This window comes from Tiliqua scincoides, chromosome 11 (genome assembly GCF_035046505.1).
Source record: "Tiliqua scincoides isolate rTilSci1 chromosome 11, rTilSci1.hap2, whole genome shotgun sequence".
Classification (NCBI taxonomy): Eukaryota; Metazoa; Chordata; class Lepidosauria; order Squamata; family Scincidae; genus Tiliqua; species Tiliqua scincoides.
In genome coordinates, this window is record NC_089831.1 from 20608410 (window position 1) to 20628751 (window position 20342).

The following is a 20342-nucleotide window of genomic DNA, read 5'->3' on the forward strand; positions in this document are numbered from 1 at the left end:
CAGAAGCAATCCAGGCTTAAACAAGACAGATGAAACCAGCAGGATGGCCAAAAGGCTGAGCAATTTATAAAAAAGGGGAGGGGGTAATTATCATTATCATGCTGGAAAACCTGTGCAAATATATATTTTGTTTTATGGCCTTTAAAAATTGATATATCCCTCTGCCCCATTCCAGTTACAAGTGGCTCAAAGCAATTCACTAGCATGAAACTGAAAGCAATGATAAAATGTGCAATAGAAGTTCTTTGCTTTGTGCTGGAAGGATAGCAATTTGGTACCAGGCAAGTCTCTCTGGAACAGGCACTTCGGATATGGGGTGCCACAGCCAAGAAGTCCCTGTCTCCCATAAGCAGTTGGCCTGACCTCCAAAGGTAGAGGAAGGAATCACACACCCAAGGAAACAAATATCAGCCAAATCCAAAGATGTAAAGCTAGCCTCTGGCTTTACATCCAGTGGCCCTATAGCAGAAGTGCATTTTGAAGATACTGTATACAAAAGAGTAACTGGATGAAACCTTCCCAGGGCTCTTTAATAAGATATACCCCAGACTCTGTGGAGTTAGAGGATTTTCATGGAAATTATGAGATATTTGCTCCTCAACAGTCTAACCAATTTCCTCTACCCAAAAAGTCATTAGTTGACCACTTCTGATGGGGACTTTAAAAGCATTAGGCTGCAAGCCTAACCATACTTTCCTGAGAGTAAGCCCCATTGAACAAAATAGGACTTACTTCTGAGTAGACCTGGTTAGGATTGTGTCTTTAATTCATTACGTGTTCGGCAGCCCAATCCTAACCTGCCCTAGAGCAGGCAGGCCAGCTGGCCTGCACTACACCCAAATCTAAGTGCAACTCAAGAGTAAGGGGAATTCATTCCCATTAGCCCATGTCTTGAGGCAGCTGCCCCTATGGGACTACAGTGGTGCCTCGCATAACAAAATTAATTTGTTCCGCGAGTACTTTTGTCTTGCGAGTTTTTTGTTTTGCGAAGCGCGGTTTCCCATAGGAATGAAATTCCTTAAATTAATTAAAATTAAATAAATAAATAAATAAAAATATTAATTTTAAATTAAATAAAAAAATTTATTAATTAAATTAATTAATGAAATTTAATTAATGCATTTCTATGGGCAAAAAAAGTCAGAACAAAGTCAAATTTGGTTTACAAAGTGTTTATTAAGTGCTCTTTAAAGGCATACCGTATTTTTCGCTCCTTGTAAAGTGAACAGCAGTCAACAGTGGCATTAAGAACCATTATCACTGTCATTGACAAATGGTCATTAACTTAAAGGTTTGAGTACTCTAGTTTTCTGGAAACCCCAAGAACTCATCATCTCTAGAGTCAGAATTTATGAAGCTCATTTGCTCACAATCACTGACATCACTTTCTTCGGTGTCTTCCTCCCCCTTCCTTAGGGTGAATGTGATCATAAACTGGCATGAAGATCCCCCGCTCCTTAGGGTGAATGTGATCATAAACTGGCATGAAGATCCCCCGCCTTCCTTACGGTGAATGTGAGCATAAACTGGCATGAAGATCCCCCGCTCCTTACGGTGAATGTGATCATAAACTGGCTTGAAGATCCCCCGCTCCTTAGGGTGAATGTGAGCATAAACTGGCATGAAGATCCCCCGCCTCCTTAGGGTGAATGTGATCATAAACTGGCATGAAGATCCCCCGCCTTCCTTAGGGTGAATGTGAGCATAAACTGGCATGAAGCATTAAAAAAAAAAAATTTGTCTTGCGAAGCACAGGTCATAAAAATTCGTTGTGCGAGTCACCAAAAATCGCAAAACGCTTTCGTTTTGCGAGTTTTTCGTTGCGCGAGGCATTCGTTATGCGAGGCACCACTGTACTTGGATCTGCACTACCTAAAGAGGTGATGCAGATCTGAACACCCTGGTGTAAGGCTGGGTTGCCCCAGAGGGGGTTAGGATACGGCCTAAGTGCCAGATCCTAGCACCACCCCCTCTCAGACCTGGCCCTCCCACCGGCCCACCCACTGCCTACTCTTCCCAAGTCCCCATGCCGGCCTTCCGATGCTTACGTACCGGGTCTGGGGTTGGATTCAGCAGGATTCATTCTTCCGCCAGCCCAGCCTGCTCCCAAGTCATTGCAGAAGTGCCTTTCGGCATGTTTGTGATACCCAGTGGCAGGTGCAAGAGGCTTGCGCCAGCTTAGGGCGCAGTCTGGATTGCGCCCTGATTGCCTAAATTGCCAATTGCCCAGGGTCAGCCTTTCAGCACTGACACCTCAGCAGAAACAGTGCTGCTGAAAGGGTGGCCTACATGATAGCTGGACCCTCTGCTGTGCCCTTTCAGCAGTGCTGCTTCTGCCAATGATGGATCACTTTGAAGCTCAGCAGTTAAGAGCAGCTAAGATGGTGCTGCTGGGAGAGCCCAGTGATCATTGGGGGGGGAGCAGATAAAAGTCTTAAGCAGGCTGGATATGGCCCACGTGCCTTATGTTTGACACCTCTGCTGTAAACCCTTTCAGGCAAGCAGACGTGTAATGCGTTGCCCCAGAACCCGAGCAGTGACATCACGATGCCATGTGACATCACTTCTGGGTTCTCTCCAGAGGAGGGAGCACTCTCTGTTGCAGCTGTGTGCCCCTGTTCCTTCTCCTTCAAAGGGGAGGTTTCACGGGAGAAGGAAGGAAGGGTGCAAAGCCGCAAGCACCTCCTCCTCTGGGGAGAACCTGGAAGTGACTGCCTTGTGCCGCTTGTGGGCGCCCCAGTGGCTTTGCGCCTCCATTCCTTCTCCCCTTTGAAGGAGAAGGCATGGGGGCATGAAGCTGCCAGGGGCTCCTCTGTAACTAAGGCAGAGCCTAAGTCATGCCCCCCCCATTGGCACAGCACCTGGGGCAGCTGCCCCTCACGTTCCACCCTGTTACACTTCTGCAGGCAAAAATGTCTCATCCGCTAATGTCATTATTGCACAAAATATCTTATGGGGAGCCCCATGTCCACTAAATGTGCTGTACTTACAAACCACCCCCAACGGAGAAGCTCCCCTTTCAGTTTCCCCTGATGAAAGTCCCTTCCACAATCTCAGCAAAGAGCTCAAGAAGGCAGGAATTAATCTGATGCTCTCATCTTTGGCTTCATTTTTTTTTTTTCACGAAGCTTCTGTCAGAAATCTAAACAGCACATAAATGAGGCCAATCAGATCTTTGCTCTAGTCATTTCTTTATCAACTGTGCCCTTCCAAAGTGGAAGGCTATATTTAAACCCTAATTGCCTTTCCATTGTAGTTATTACGGCACTGCGAGGGGGATTTGCATTGCAAACAGTATGGGGTTTATTTTATTTTGTTTTACTTTTTTTTGTCTGGCCCCAGTGAAGTACAAGCTTTGTGTCTGGTGTCCTTTATTGTTTGCCTTATTTCCATATTTTATAAGCACTCCGCTTGACAAAAGGGCGGATAGTTTTGCTACTCCATCAGCCACCAGCTAATAGCATTTTCCTAGAGACACTTCAGTAATAAAGGCTTCAAGCCGAGGCATGAAAGCCTCCCGTCCAGCCCGTTGCTAAGGCAGGTCAACTTCTTATCAATGAAGTCCAGCCCAAAGTGATGGCCTGCATTTCTCCTTTATTTGGAAGAATTGCCACCTCTCTGCTGTTTGACAATAGCAGCACATGTGCCACGAGAGGCAAACAAGCCCTTCGCAGGCATGGCTGCACAAAGCCTTTCCATTTATTTCCACAGATATATTTGGCATCCTAGGTGTTCAGGGCACTTATTTTGCCCACAGCAAATGTGCTTATTTTTTTTACAGAGATACAAATGGATGCACTTTCCAGATCGTTGCTGCGCATCACAACTGCAATTAACTATTAACTGTGCATCGTCTTCAATGCTCAAAAGGACAATGTTTCCAAAAGCATGTTTCCATATAGCCATTATTGCAGATTGCACACACACAATTGGCTCCAATGTGTGACAGCTTGTGAAACAAGACACTACTTCCCCCCCACAGAGAGAGAGAGAGTGCTTGAATGATTCTAGTTAGAAACCTTTTCCCTGTTCTGGACACTTATCTTCACTAATGAATTGGAAATGGAAAATCACAAATATTTGTCACTTTGCAATTTGTGCATTCTCACGCTGAAGGCTAGCTACATTCGAAGCATATTCAGCACATCTCCAGCACATAACTGGAACTGCAAGCACCATGCCTCCCAACCACCCCCAAAATTCTCCAGGTGACTTGACTTATTTTGTATCTATATGGCATAGTCCAGGGGTGTCCAAAATTTTTGGCAGGAGGGCCACATCGTCTCTCTGACACTGTGTCGGGGGCCAGGGAAAAAAAGAATTAATTTACATTTAAAAGTTGAATAAATTTACATAAGTTTACATAAATGAATATATTAAAGATGAACTTATATGAATGAATGAAGGTCTTGCAATAGCTCAAGGCCTATAAAAGGCCTTGCACAAAGCGAGGCTGGCCTTTCCTTTGCTGCCACTACTGCATCACAGACGTGAAACAGCTCATGCGAGAGGTCAAACTGTCTCCCTCAAGCTGAGAGCAGTTGCGTGGGGCCAGTGTGGGCTCCAACAAATCTCTGGAGGACCAGAGGCTCATTGGAGACTGGAGGCTCCCTGAGGGCCGCTTTGAGAGGCCTCGAGGGCCGCAAGTGGCCCCAGGGCCGGGGTTTGGGCACCCCTGGTATAGTCAGTGGTTAACATGGCAGAGCAGAACTAGGTCTGAGTGACAGACAAGGAAAGCCCAAGGTGGTATTATATGAGGAGCGGCAGATTTGAATGGAGGAGACTTGAGTTCAGATTCCCTCAGCCATGAGACTTACGGGGTGCCTCACTCCAGTTGTTACCTCCAAGTCTAAACTACTTTACAGGGTTGCTGTGAAGACTAAAGAAGGGGGAAAAGTCATATACATCACCCTGAGTTTCTTGGAGGAGTGTTGGGATAGAAATGTAACTAATGGCACAATCCTATCCTGCCCTGCACTGGTGGACTGAGCATGGGCACTGCCGAAAACATGTGGTAAGGCACATTGTGGCAGTGCAGAGGCTCATGCGACTGGTGGAAAGGCCTGGACTGGCACCAGTTGAAGGCCTGAGCCCACTGAAGAAGGTAAGGTCTCCGCGGGTCAGTGGGGGGGGAGGAGGAGGGTGGAATGTAGGTGTGTAAGAGGTCAGGTGAGGGTGGGGGGGGCAGATGAGGCCTGGGAAGGGGTGATGACAGCAGCAATGGCCTCTGCCATATCTTGCCTCCCTCCCTGAGCCTGATTTTCCAACATGGGACTGCTCAGATTTGCGCCAATGGGTGCTGGGATTTACCCTGGGGGTGGGGACAAATGCCCCCTCCCTTGGGGAGATATCCATAAGCCTCCTTTTCTTCATAGGATGCAGTGAAGGCAGTGTTGGCACCATTGTGTCGCTCTGCGGGGTGAAGGATAGGATTGGGCTGTAACTAGCTTGCAAACTATTCTCAAAGTGAAACACATAAGAACATAAGAAGAGCCCCGCTGGATCAGGCCAAAGGCCCATCTAGTCCAGCTTCCTGGATCTCACAGCGGCCCACCAAACGCCCCAGGGAGCGCACCAGATAACAAGAAGACCTGCAAGGCTTCCTGGGAATTGTAGTTAAGAACATAAGAACAGCCCCACTGGATCAGGCCATAGGCCCATCTAGTCCAGCTTCCTGTATCTCACAGCGGCCCACCAAATGCCCCAGGGAGCACACCAGATAACAAGAGACCTGCATCCTGGTGCCCTCCCTTGCATCTGGCATTCTGACATAACCCATTTCTAAAATCAGGAGGTTGCACATACACATAAGAACATAAGCCCACATTGAACAGCTCAACATACAGTGGGGGTCCAACTCTGAGATGCTGAAATTAGTCCCACAAAGAAGGGGGGAAGGCGAAGCTGTTCAGCAGAAACTGGGCTGAGGGTGCCTCATCTGGAAAGATGTTTCCAGCAAAAGATCTCCATCCTCAAATGGAAAATCATTAAAAGTGAATACAATTAGACCCAGCAGGAAAAAAAAAAGAAAGAAAAGAAAAAGAAGGGCAGTTGGGGGTGGGGAGAAGTCAGCCTGGAATAGACTTCTGGGTTTGGGGAATGTAGAAGCTATATTTAGAAAGGAATACAATGGAACTAGATAACCAATGTAGCTAAATATTTACACAGAATCTCCATATTCAAAGAACCCCCCAGGAGAAATCAAACAAAGAAGCCAAGATAACTGAGTTTGGGGAAGCAAGTTAGTAAGTAATGAATATGTATAAGGAAATGTTTTATTTTATATATTCACTTAGGAAGGCGAGTCAGCACAGAGGCTGGTAAATATCCATTTATAAATGGAACAAACCCATGAAGTTTGTTTGTCCCCTCCCAATGTATATTGCATGTCAAGAGTCCAGGGAGCATTTTCCAGCCACTCCAAACCCACATCAAGCTTCCAAACATCCAAAGGTCCCAAAGGACTCCTTCCTGTATTGGGAAGCACCTGCTATTGTTTTGTAGGTCGTAAAGGAATGGAAGATGTGGTAAAAACCACCAGGCCTGGTTCTCTTGAAGGTGGTCAGCTTGCATCTGGGCTGTAGCTTTCTATGCTGCAGGTGAGAGCTCATGGGCTCCCCTGGTTGTCAGGGGGAAGAGATGTATCTTCTCCATCTGGTCTTCTTTACACTCTCACATAACACCAGAACCAGGGGACATCCACTAAAACTGAGTGTTGGGAGAGTTAGGACAGACAAAAGAAAATATTTCTTTACTCAGCGTGTGGTTGGTCTGTGGAACTCCTTGCCACAGGATGTGGTGATGGCGACTGGCCTGGACGCCTTTAAAAGGGGATTGGACAAGTTTCTGGAGGAAAAATCCATTACAGGGTACAAGCCATGATGTGTATGCGCAACCTCCTGATTTTAGAAATGGGCTATGTCAGAATGCCAGATACAAGGGAGGGCACCAGGATGAGGTCTCTTGTTATCTGGTGTGCTCCCTGGGGCATTTGGTGGACCGCTGTGAGATACAGGAAGCTGGACTAGATGGGCCTATGGCCTGATCCAGTGGGGCTGTTCTTATGTTCTTATATGCTACTTTTCCATGTGCAGGGAATATATAGGGGAGTTGTGTCATCCCTGATGTTACCAAATTTCATATATCTTCGTTCAGAAGTAGCAATCCTGGCAATTTATAAAAATTGCATCAACTTCAGGGGCGAGCATGATGGCCTCAAAAGTTTTTTAAACTCTGAGTCCGAGAAGGTCTGGAGTCCTCCATGATGGCCTTTCTTACACCCACTCCCAAACCACCTCCCTTGCACTTATTTGCATTGTCTGTCATGGAGGAAGGTAAGAACATCTCTCCCAAACTCCCCTCTCTAGTGTGCTGATATGGCACCAGGGACACACTACACTTGCTCCCAGTGTGGAAGGGACTGTCACTCCCGTGCCAGAACCACCATCCAGAGCGCGATACCAGAGTCTTCCAAGACTGAAGGTTGCCAACTAATGGCTATAAGCCAGGGGCTGCACCGGCAGCACAAGAAATATGGTTTTGTTGTTACGTGTGCCATTTCTCTCCATCTCTTTTGCTTCTATGTTGGCACCTTGGAGGGGGCGGGCAAAATCTGGGCACCTGATTGGACCAAGAAGATCTAGTTGCTGATCTCTACTTTGCACTGAAATTATCTCCATCAATACCGCAACCAAGGTACCTGTGACAACACAAGACACAAAAATAGAAACTAATAGCAAAAAGGGTACGTCAACTTGATTTTTTTCCAATATGCCAATTATGCTTTTCTTTTTTGAAAAAAGCAGCATATGGGTTAGGTAAATTTGATGTTATTTTAGTTCTTTAACCTACCGCCGCCTGTGCAACAGAGAGAAGGTTGGTTAAAAATAGGGGAGTTTAAAATAATTGCAAGGCGGTGTCTTTTTTCAAGTTTGAACACAGGAAAATAGAAGTTACATAGCAAACATTTCAGAGGAAGTTCACACCCTTTCACCTAACAGAGTACGTAAGGCCTTAACTACTCCACTGCAAGCAGCTGGTGTGACGGCATTCACCACTGAAGCAGATCAGGAATCTTACAAGCCAGCCCTTTATTGAATCAGACACTACATTTTAAGGAGGACATTGGCAAGCTGGAATGGGTTCAAAGGAGGGCAAGCGCGATGGTGAGGGGCCTAGATTTACTCTAGAACCAGGGGTTGAAACTGCAGGGAAGTAGATTTGGCACGAGGAAGAATTTTCTAACGGTCAGAGCTGTCCAACAATGTAACAGTCTGCCCTGTACAGTTATGGCCTCTCCCTCACTGGAGGTTTTCAAGCAGAGGCTTTCCAGGGATGCTGTAGTGGTTGCCTGCACTCAACAGGGGGTTGGACTAGATGACCACCAAGTTCTCTTTCAATTCGAACATTCTCTGATTCTGGTGGAGAGGGCTGGAGTAAAGCAAGGAGCCCACAAAGGTAAAGCCCTAAGAAAGTACTGAATCTGAGTGCAAGAATTCATTCTGTGACAGCTGAGTAAACAGGAATGCTGTTAGCCACAGGCCAGCCAGGTTCCATGCTAGACCTTGACTCCAAATATTTTGAAATGCCTGTCAAGCTCCCGGGAAGTGCATGAATGAAGCTCCACTGAGCACCAGGGCAGGAGAAGAAACATGGTTGGCTTAAATGATTTCCTGGAGGCAGGAGATAGAAATGAACATTGAAAGGAGGAGGGAAGCTGGAAGCACACCCCAAGAAGCTTTGGTGCCAAGATAATCTAATGCCAATGAATGATGGCAAGGGGGCAAAGAGAGATGTGTTTGGTTTAAAGTGTACCTTTCTGTCTCCCATGGCTAGTTCTGAAATACCCATCTGGCAACTTTTTTCAGAGTGTTCATTTGAAACAGTGGATCGCTGGCTGTGGAGAGCACTGATTTGCTAGCACCTGTGTCATCTCCATCCATCCATCCGTCTGTCCATCCATCTATCCCCCCCTCTCTTTCATTTAAGCACATACACACACCAATACTTGGAGTAGGTGTTCAAGCCTCTTTAAAGCCATTTCTGCCCAACGCTGCATATACACAGCAGGGACCAAATGTGTACACCTATGGGCTGTGCAAAAATGGGTCTTAAAAAGTCATTGTCAGTTTGTTTTTAACTGGTTGGTTGGCAACCTTCAGTCTCGAAAGACTATGGTATAAGCCTACAGCAAACTAAAGGTAACAGAAGAACAGGTAAATACCCATGGTGTGCTTTAGCATTTAAAAACAAAACAGATGCCTCTCACCCTCCGCTTCGGGGGAGGGGGTTAAGACAGATGTCTGGACCAGTGTTTAATCATTTAAATAGTGAAGCTAGGGGGAAGCCAGGCTCACACCACAGGTGAAAAAGAGCTTACTGTAGCTTCTGTTTAAATATTACATCCGTCTTCGCTCAAAGCTCATCCAACCAAAACTCACCTGCTGCCTTCAAGTGGAAAACTTGGTAGACTCAGACCGGACTGTGTAACGGAGAGTTTCCTTTGGGTGTTGGAAGAAATTGCGCTGGATGCTGTCAATGGTCAAAAATATCACTGTCTTTAGTCAATGCAGGCTATGCATTCAAGTTATATATTGAACTTATTCTGCTCCCAGGTCGATTGTGTGAACTGACAATAAGAGAAGGGAGAAAGGGGGAAAAATAAACCCAAGGAACTTGGTTCCTGTTTTCAGGACCTTTGCAAAAAAAAAAAAAAATGTATCAAGATGTTCAAAATTTGGTGGAGACTGAAGAGGGTTATGCATTTCCTACTTGGTCAGTTCAGGCTCTGCCTAACTCTGCTTCTGCACGGTCAATCCTGAACAAACTTAGTGTAAATCAAAGCACTGCCCAGTGGCACTCCTGGAACTGCTGGTGTCATATCTCAAGTCGATATCTGGGGTATCTTACTGAAATACTTTCCTTCTTTCCCCTTGCTGCAAAGCTGAACAAGGTACATCTCTCTCTCTCTCTCTCTCTCTCTCTCTGTGCGTGTGTGTGCGTGCAATTGAACAGGGTACATCTCTCTCTCTCTCCCTGCAATTGAATGCAAGGGCAGAGCCAATATCCATAAATCAGCATATTACTCATTTTAGAGCACTGCAGCCTGACAGCTGTTACAAGAGCACATTGTTAGGAACTGTCAGGGTGGTGAAGCACAGTGCCTTTTACAACATATGTTGACTTTTATCTAATGTTGTTTCATAATTAGCCCCAGGGAGTTGGAATCTGGGCATCCAACTGGCTGTATGATCTCAGCTAACCTTTGCTTCTGCTGGGAGAAAGTTGGAGCCAGGAAGAGGTGGGGGCTCTGAGACTTAGGGCATGGGAGGGGAATCATGGGAGGGGCTCTCAATTTTATGGAAGTAGCATTCAGCAGACTGTGACCAAGAAGATTCTAAGCTCTTCTTAGTGTCCTTCAACAGGACTGGAAGTGGGGTGTTCTTTATTTATTTGGGAAAACTTCTAAAAGTGGGCATGGTCTCAGGGTACACACTGCAGTTCATTTCCTAAAGCAGGGGTCTCCAAACTTTTTGGCCAGAGGGCCACATCAAATGTCTAGCACAGTTTTGAGGGCAGAAAAAAAAATTTATATATAAAATTTATATAAATAAATTAGAGATGGAACTTAGATGTATGAATAAATGAATGAATACGCTCATTCATTCAAACTCTCTGGCCTTAGAACACCCTCCAGGTCTGGCCTTAGAAAAGAGCACAGGTCTAGTCATGTTCAGCAAAGTGGGCCAAGGGCTTTCAGGGGACAAGAGGCTGACCGCGGGCCAGACAGAGGCTTGTCGCGGGCCGCATCTGGCCGCTGGGCCGGGGTTTGGAGACCCCTGCCCTAAAGCTAAGAAGGTAGAGGTCCAAGGGCCCAATCCTATCCAATTTTCCAGTGCCAGTGCAGCTGTACCCATGGGGCATGTATTGCATTCTGTGGTGGGGAGGTAGTCACGGAGGCCTCTTCAAGGTATGGGGACATTTGTTGCCTTTCCTCGAGGCTGCATTGCGGCTGCACCGGTGTTGGAAAGTTGGATAGGATTGGGCCCTAAGTCAGGGGTTGGACAGGTGATCACTGGGAAACACCTTTTATATTGCATTGACATTTCATGATGAAAGAAAAGGCAAGCTTTGAATGCAAATCATAAATAGATGACTCCTGCCAGCATAATTTCTACAGTACTTCTGTACATCTGAAAACCCACAGTGAATTTCCGAAAACCCCACCTCAAGCAGAGATGCTTCCAAAGTTATTCTCATGTAAATTTATTATTATTATTATTATTATTATTATTATTATTATTATTATTATTATTATTATTATTATTATCCCATCTTTCTCCCCACAGGGACCCGAATATATTCATTTGTTCTGGTGTTGTACTTTGTGTTAAATTTCAAAACTGTGCAAAGAATGTTGTCTGTGTGTAGCTTGCTGCAAAATTTCAATTTATGCCACCCTCCCCCCCCCCCCGCTAATCCCTGCATTAAGAACATAAGAACATAAGAACAGCCCCACTGGATCAGGCCATAGGCCCATCTAGTCCAGCTTCCTGTATCTCACAGCGGCCCACCAAATGCCCCAGGGAGCACAACAGATAACAAGAGACCTCATCCTGGTGCCCTCCCTTGCATCTGGCCTTCTGACATAGCCTATTTCTAAAATCAGGAGGTTGCGCATACACATCATGGCTTGTACCCCGTAATGGATTTTTCCTCCAGAAAATTGTCCAATCCCCTTTTAAAGGCGTCCAGGCTAGATGCCATCACCACATCCTATGGCAAGGAGTTCCACAGACCGACCACACGCTGAGTAAAGAAATATTTTCTTTTGTCTGTTCTAACTCTCCCAACACTCAATTTTAGTGGACGTCCCCTGGTTCTGGTGTTATGTGAGAGTGTAAAGAGCATCTCCCTATCCACTCTGTCCATCCCCTGCATAATTTTGTATGTCTCAATCATGTCCCCCCTCAGGCGCCTCTTTTCTAGGCTGAAGAGGCCCAAACGCCGTAGCCTTTCCTCATAAGCAAGGTGCCCCAGCCCCGTATGGGCATGCGTGCACACTGCGGTACACTGACAATCTAGAAAAAGAGCTGGCCTGTGGTCTTAGGAATGCCAGGAAAAGAAAGTCTTCCTCCACTGCTCGACCTTAGAATCTAGGAAACACAGTGCGCAATGATTCCCAGTCACATACAATTAGTTATGCTAACTTTAAATCCTCTGTTAAGATGTGTCAGACTCAAGCAGAGTGAAAGTCAATGCAGGTAAAAGCTTAGAGCCTGAAAAACTAATCCAATATACATTTTTTATTTTTATTATTTCCACATTTTTATACCACCCCTGGTCTCATACTTGATTGATGGATGGATGGATGGATGGATGGATTGAAGACCACTGGTTACCAGCATCCCCTCACTCAGTGCATCCCAAACTTTCTGCTCCGGTGATACCCTGCTCCTTATCCTGTTGGCTGCTGAACAGGGAAGTAGGTGCTGATATATGATGACATCATGGCACTTACTTCTGGGTTCAGTGAGCACAAAGGACTCTAAAATGGGTGTTAATGAGCTGGGGGCAGGCAAGAGTACCCAAAAAACTATATGGAACAATGCATAGCATGTGGAGCTGAACCTCTGCTCCCCGTATGTTGTGTTCTATTGCAATTGCACTGGCGAACAGCTTGGCTGGTGTGCCTCCTGAGATGCCCCTGGGGCTAATCATGACATCCCTGGGCATCACGATACCCAGTTTGGGAATTCCTACCCTAACTCCATGCTGTGCTCCTGATCCGAACTGGATCCCTGTGTGACTCCTACTTAATAAGACCTAATCTCAGTGACGATGCCTTTGTCATCATGTCTCAATTGTCTTCAAATTCCACATATAAGTTTGTCTTTAATATATTCATTTATGTAAACTTATGTAAATTTATTCAACTTTTAAATGTAAATTAATTCTTTTTCCCCCTGGCCCCCGACACAGTGTCAGAGAGACGATGTGGCCCTCCTGCCAAAAACTTTGGACACCCCTGCTCTAGCCTATCACTCTCCTCCCCTCCACTTCCTCTTCTGCTCCATCGCCCTCTCCCTTTTCAAGGCCAGGAGGAAAGGTGGGAGTGACAAGGTAGCAGAGACAAATGCAGACACCATCTGAAGCAACTGTCCCTATTTACCCTGTGGGCAGATCATCCCTGCCATCAGTCCATAGCTCTTTGGACAGTGACAAGTCTCCAGAGAGCTAAAGAACTATGCCGAAGGGCTAGTAGATAGAGAGCTCTGTCAGGAGCAATGGTTTCTCCCAGGGCCCATATTCCTTGAAGCCCAGGGGGACAAAGTCTGTAAAGACGCAGATGTTTGGGGACTGCAAACCACTTCTCTTTTCAGCAAAGTTCTTGTGGAAATCTTTGGTGGCTCACACAGCTGCTGGCGGAGAGGAGAGGCCCTTGCCATCTGGAACCCCTCACAACAACTGGGCATTGGCAAATAGCAGACGTTCTTGCTCCGCCGAAGTTCAGCTGCCATGCGCAGCCATGGCCAGCAAGCTGATGCATTCGTCATCGCCTCCAAGATTGCCTCCTCCATCCCCGACAGCAATTAGGAAGGACAGCGAACTGTGTTCCAGGTAGCTTTAAAGGGTTTCGGGCTGACAGGGCCAAGCAGCTGTGATGCAAGCTGCTTCTTGTTGCCTTGGACAGTGGCACTGAGGACAAGGCATCGGGTTTCTTCAGCAGCCTCCTGTGGCCAAGACATTGCCAGCTGCGACACACATGCGGGCTGCCTTCGCTGGTCACAGTCTAAGAAATCTTTCCACGTCCATTGTTGGCAGGCTTGTGACTACACTGTGGTGGTGTAGCTAGAGGGGGTGCAAAGCACTAAGTTTTGCAGGTACCTGAATGCACCATGCATGTGGCTCTTCCCCTTCCCCTTTAGGGCCATTCTGGGCTGGGGGAGCAAAACAGAGGCATACGCCCCTCCGTTATCTACATGCATTCCATTAAATGGACTGTTTTCCAGGACTGGCTGCTTGGAAAAACCAAAGCCCTCTTATAGTGTTTATGCATTTTCGTTAGCTCATAACGAAACTCCCTCTGTGTTTGCTCATATGACTCCCTCCATGGGGAGAAGCCGTAGGTCAGTTGTAGAATCCCTACCTTGCATGCAGAAAGGTCCAGGCTCAATCTCTGGCATCTCTGTGTAGGGCTGGGAAAGACCCCTTTCGGAATCTTTGGAGAGCTTCTTCCAGGCACCACATGCAATTCTAAGCTGGATGGACTAAGGAGGCAGCAGTTATGCAGTGGGAAGCCTAGAAAAGCAGGGAGAGAGTCCTGCACACATTCAACTGCACGCACAGATTCCATGCAGATAGTAGGCAACCTTCAGTCTCGAAAGACTATGGTATCGCGCTCTGAAAGGTGGTTCTGGAACAGCGTCTAGTGTGGCTGAAAAGGCCAGTTCGGGAGTGACAATCCCTTCCACACTGGGAGCAAGTGCAGTCTGTCCCTGGTCTGTCTCCCTGGCTATGGGCCTTCCTTCTTTGCCTCAGACTGTTGGCCAAGTGTCTCTTCAAACTGGGAAAGGCCATGCTGCACAGCCTGTCTCCAAGCGGGCCGCTCAGAGGCCAGGGTTTCCCACCTGTTGAGGTCCGCTCCTAAGGCCTTCAGATCCCTCTTGCAGATGTCCTTGTATCGCAGCTGTAGTCTACCTGTAGGGTGCTTTCCTTGCATGAGTTCTCCATAGAGGAGATCCTTTGGGATCCGGCCATCATCCATTCTCACGACATGACCGAGCCAACGCAGGTGTCTCTGTTTCAGTTCTGCATACATGCTAGGGATTCCAGCACGTTCCAGGACTGTGTTGTTTGGAACTTTGTCCTGCCAGGTGATGCCGAGAATGCATCGGAGGCAGCGCATGTGGAAAGCGTTCAGTTTCCTCTCCTGTTGTGAGCGAAGAGTCCATGACTCGCTGCAGTACAGAAGTGTACTCAGGACGCAAGCTCTGTAGACCTGGATCTTGGTATGTTCCGTCAGCTTCTTGTTGGACCAGACTCTCTTTGTGAGTCTGGAAAACGTGGTAGCTGCTTTACCGATGCGTTTTTTTAGCTCGGTATTGAGAGAAAGAGTGTCGGAGATCGTTGAGCCAAGGTACACAAAGTCATGGACAACCTCCAGTTCATGCGCAGAGATTGTAATGCAGGGATGTGAGTTCACATCCTGAACCATGACCTGTGTTTTCTTCAGCCAACTGTATTGGCTTCTGCTTTCCATGCAGAAGTCCATCTGAATGTGATTAAATCCCCTACACACACCACACTCTGCATTCACTTGAGCTGGTTGTGTTGCAGGGACTGGGTCAGAGTCCTATTCATTCCCTCCCTGGCACTCAGGACCATGGATAAGTAAATCGTACTCTAACATTTTCAATCTTGTCAGTCTACAACTCCAGCTGTGCCCAATAACAGATGAGGATGTTAAAAACCAGACGACACACAGCTGGACATCCCGATCCCAAGAAGGGTTTTCCAGGACTGGCTGCTTGGAAAAACCATCTGCCTCTGTATCTGCCAAGCAGGATATCATTAGAGAGGCAAAATACAGAGAGAGAGAGAGAGAGAGAGAGAGAGAGAGAGAGAGAGAGAGAGAGAGAGAGAGAGAGTCTCCAGGTCTCGTCAAAGGTTCACAATACTTTTCAAGCTTCATGGGGGAGAAAGATGGAATGGTCTCTCAGCTCTCAACCATGCAGTGCATTTCTGGCTACAACCACCAGAACCACAACTCTGTGTCTTTAAGGAGAAGAGTCTACAATATGGCACAGCACAGACTCTGCACATGGAAGGCCCCAGATGCCATCTCTGCTGTTTCTTATTGCAAAGATCTCTGGTTGAAGGGTTGGGCAAGACTCCTGACAGGGACTTGAAGAGGCACTGCCAGTTGGATGGACAGAACCAGGCTCAGTGGACCAGGGAATCCAGTTCAGTAGGAGACGCCCTAAGTAAAGAGGGAGGCAGGCCCCACATAAGGACAACCCTACTATCTCCACTCTTGCATTTGTCCCACCCTTCCTGCAAGAAGCCCAGAGCAGCATCCATGGTTCTTTCCCCCTCCTCACGACAACCCTGTAAGCGAAACCAGGCTAAGAGAGCAGCTGGCCCAAGGTCACCCAGAAAGCTTCATGGCTGAGAGGGGGGTTTGAACTTTGGTGTCCCCAGTTCTCTTCCAACCGCCATGCACCGCACTGGCTCTATTTGATTCTGCAGATCCTCTGATTCAATTCAAAGCTATCTTCTATACTGTGATATAAAAGGTGCAAAATGCATGTGCCATGCATACAAGCCTCATTAGCTCTTAAGAGAGCCCAGCTGCCAGACCAGACAAGCCAGCAAGTGCCAACCTCCAGGACCCAGATGGCCACCAGGACCTGATGCTCATGGGCCAACCTTGCAGCTACTACTTTGGCTCCTGGCTGTGCCAAATTCCCATTGAGTGGAGCCCGTCCTTATCCAGCCTATGATTCAGGCCCAACTCGGTTTCCAAAGCTCTCAGAGGATAGGGTGCTTTACCGCTCTCAAGGATCTCAATGTCCCTCAACCTCTGCTTTTCAAACACCCCCCTAACTTTGCACCAGGAACATCTGCAGGTGGCTTTTGCACTTTCAAGTAATTCTCTGTTCACAGACTGAAACAGAATCCAGAAGGGATTCAATTGTCAAGGGAAAAAAATGAGGGATCTCAGTGCTAAATATTGAAAGCTGGGCAACTGTTACCCTGCACATGCCGGAGCTTGTCTGATTTTGGAAGCTAAGCAGGGTCAGGCCTGGTTAGTACTAGGATGGGAGACTGCCTGGGAATACCGGGTGCTGTAGGCTTAGACCACGATCTCGGAAGCTAAGCAGGGTCAGGCCTGGTTCGTACTTGGATGGGAGACCGCCTGGGAATACCGGGCGCTGTAGGCTTATACCATGATCTCGGCAGCTAAGCAGGGTCAGGCCTGGTTAGTACTTGGATGGGAGACCGCCTGGGAATACTGGGTGCTGTAGGCTTATACCATAGTCTTTCCAGACTGAAGGTTGCCAACCAACCAGCTGGCCACTCTGTAGCCCAGGGCAAAGTGTGTGACACCTACAGTTTTTTAATAAAAAATTGAAAAAAAAAATTGCCACCTCCCCCCACCCCCAGCCTCCCTCCTGCTCACCCCCCCTCCAAAAAAGGCATGAGCAGGGATTGGAGTTTTTGGCCACTTGCTTCCCTTGCTCTGTTGCCTCTCCCAGCCGCGGCCCCCTCCTGGTTGCCTCCAAGCTCCCTGGTCACCCCACAAGCCCCCAGAGCAAGGGGAATGTGGCCAGAGACCGCAGTCCCCACTGCCCCCCTTGCAAAGAGTACCTTTTATTCCAACACTTTTTGCAAGAGGCCTGAGTGGCAATCGTGGGCAGGTGTACAATTGCACAGGTGGGTGGCCAGACCATTGCTCCCAGGCAGCCTGCAGGCCAGTGCAGTTGCTACCCCTGCATCCTCTTTAGCTATGCCACTGCTTTTAAGGGTTGTTTCCCTCCCCCCCCCCAAACTTTCTCTTTCCATCTATGCAGAGGTGTCTGCTTTAAAGGCAATAGATAAAGCACCAAGATAAATACTTTCTTCTGGTCGCTTTTTTTTTGCCTTCTCCTTTTTCGGGAGCCAGCTGGCTGGTGGCGGACAATTCCTCCGGCTTCCCAACTGCGGCTGCATAATTCATCAGCGCCCTCCTTGTTCGCAGCTCCCCACAGGCTGTCCCAGGCAGGCTTGTCTAACTCTTGACTAGGAACCACGAAGTGGAGGGAGCACAACAGGAAACATGAAAGCTTGTTGGCTGAGCCTTAATTGCGAATTACGCAAAGCGCCCCGCTCATGAATTATACAGGCAGCGCGCCGTGAACCTACACGGATGTCGCTCAGGCAGCGGACTTGTTTATATGTTCTGCTCGGGTGGCTTTGAACTATAGCTCCCAACTTAACTGTAACAGCCTCATGCTCTTTTTAGCAAAAATAAAAAGATGGGGGGAGGAAATGTATTCCCCATTCTGCCGCAACTTTCACTCCTTTCTTCTCTTCGTCCTCCCCGAGCACACATACCTAGACCGTCATCCCCAGTGGGTATAGAAACAAAGGGAGGAACCAAGTTTGATGGCAATTAATGAACTGATGGAGAATGCAACTTTTTTTTGGGGGGGGGAGAGTGTGAGCCATGAGGCTCAGTTGTTAGTCGTGCCAGGGGAGTGTGTGGCTGTGACTTCTTTTAGTTGATTAACTGTATATGTAGGAGAACTGGGTGGTGATATCCTTCAGTGGCCAATTTGGACTTCAGTGTTTCCCATTGGAAAGGACTCCATGCAAGGAGAAAACTAGATCAGCATGGAGACGTTCTAGCCCAGCCCACTTTCTCCCTGCTGAGCTAATTTTCTCCTTGCAGGACAGTGAGTTCTGCAAGAAACTTTCAAACATGCCATTTTCTCTACCCGCATTAACAACTGGTTTCATATAGATATGAAAAATGATCGCACAGGTGACTGAGGTGGTAATAGACTGCACCAGTTCTTAATACAAATATAAACTGGCTCCAGTGTGTGCTTGTGCCACTAATATGACACCTTTTTTGGGGGGGGGGGGCAGAAATTACATCCTTCCTCAAATGGCCATACATGGTTATTATTCTCACAACAACCCTGAGAGGTAGGGAACCCTGAGAGATAGTAAGAGGCCCAAGGTCAGCCAGTGAGGTCCAAAGCTGAGCAGGGCAGGGAATCCAGATGTCTTTGGCGCAACACTGTAACCATTACACTATGCTGCCAGTGGTAATGTCATGTAGTCATTACAGAAGGAGTGGCGTTCAGGGTTGCTCAGGCCAGGCACTCCTCTTTTGATTCACTCAACATGAAGAGGAGGGGACCACTTTCTCTGGGAGAACTTGGAAGTGACATCATGGCATTGCATGATGTCATGACATTGCGTGATATCACGATGGTGTTGCCTCAAGCGCTGCGGCCCCTGGAAACACCGCTGCCTGGGTAGGTTCAAAGCATACACTGAAATAAGCAAAAAGTTTTCCCCAGCCAGATAAATGGAGGCACGCACCAAGACTTCTGTTTTATTTATGGCCAACTGGATGCTTGTGGGAAACTTACAGACAAGGCACAAGAGGCTTATACACGGAGTATTCATTTTCAGCTGCCGGGGTGGCCTCGCTTCCTCATTGACCATCAAAGTGAGTGGCCATCAAGGGTGCCTTGTGCTAATGAATCCAGTTAATTATTTGCAGTGACTCATAATGAACAAGCCGGTACTTTTGCTTCTGGACAACCTGCCAGCATGTCTTACAGGTTCCCCCGATGCACAGCTCACCCCTTGCGAGAGGCCATTGTTTCTACTTTTAAAACCTAACAGACCATTACCATAATCAGATGAGACGCAATCCACTACAATTACTGTCTCGCCGGCTCGTTCCTTCTCCCTCATTAATAAAGCTCCTGCTACAAGACTTCTGGTTGCGGTTTCCCATCTTGCTCTGCTGGGGCGAGAGTGGGTTACCTGTGCAATTTTATAGGACGCGGGGCTCTCATTCCTTATCATCAGCATGAGTGTTGCATCAGTTCTGGCATCCGTCAGGGTTGTAAAATGCTAGCAAAAATGTTCATCATTATAGCACGGGGTGATGGGGGGGCTTCATATTGTAGAGAGCAGTGGGTGTCAGTCAGTCACTGTTCTTCCTGAGCATCTTGCCAGGGTGGCAAAGGGAGGCAGGTTGGTGGAATCATGACTTCTCATGTGACAGGAGGTTTGACTTCTCATCGAGTGAGTGAATGACAGCTGTTCACTTCTATTAGGGTTGGGACCAAACCAGTTTCCGGTAACTTCAGATACCAGTGCTATCATCCCACTTTCACTGAACATACGGACAGAAAGTGGGAAATGCATGAGCTAGCCAGACTTCCTGCCCCAGCATGCCCATAAGAACATAAGAACAGCCCCACTGGATCAGGCCATAGGCCCATCTAGTCCAGCTTCCTGTATCTCACAGCGGCCCACCAAATGCCCCAGGGAGCACACCAGATAACAAGAGACCTGCAAGGCTTCCTGGGAATTGTAGTTAAGAACATAAGAACAGCCCCACTGGATCAGGCCATAGGCCCATCTGGTCCAGCTTCCTATATCTCACAGCGGCCCACCAAATGCCCAGGGAGCACACCAGATAACAAGGGACCTGCAAGGCTTCCTGGGAATTGTAGTTAAGAACATAAGAACAGCCCCACTGAATCAGGCCATGGGCCCATCTAGTCCAGCTTCCTGTATCTCACAGCGGCCCACCAAATGCCCCAAGG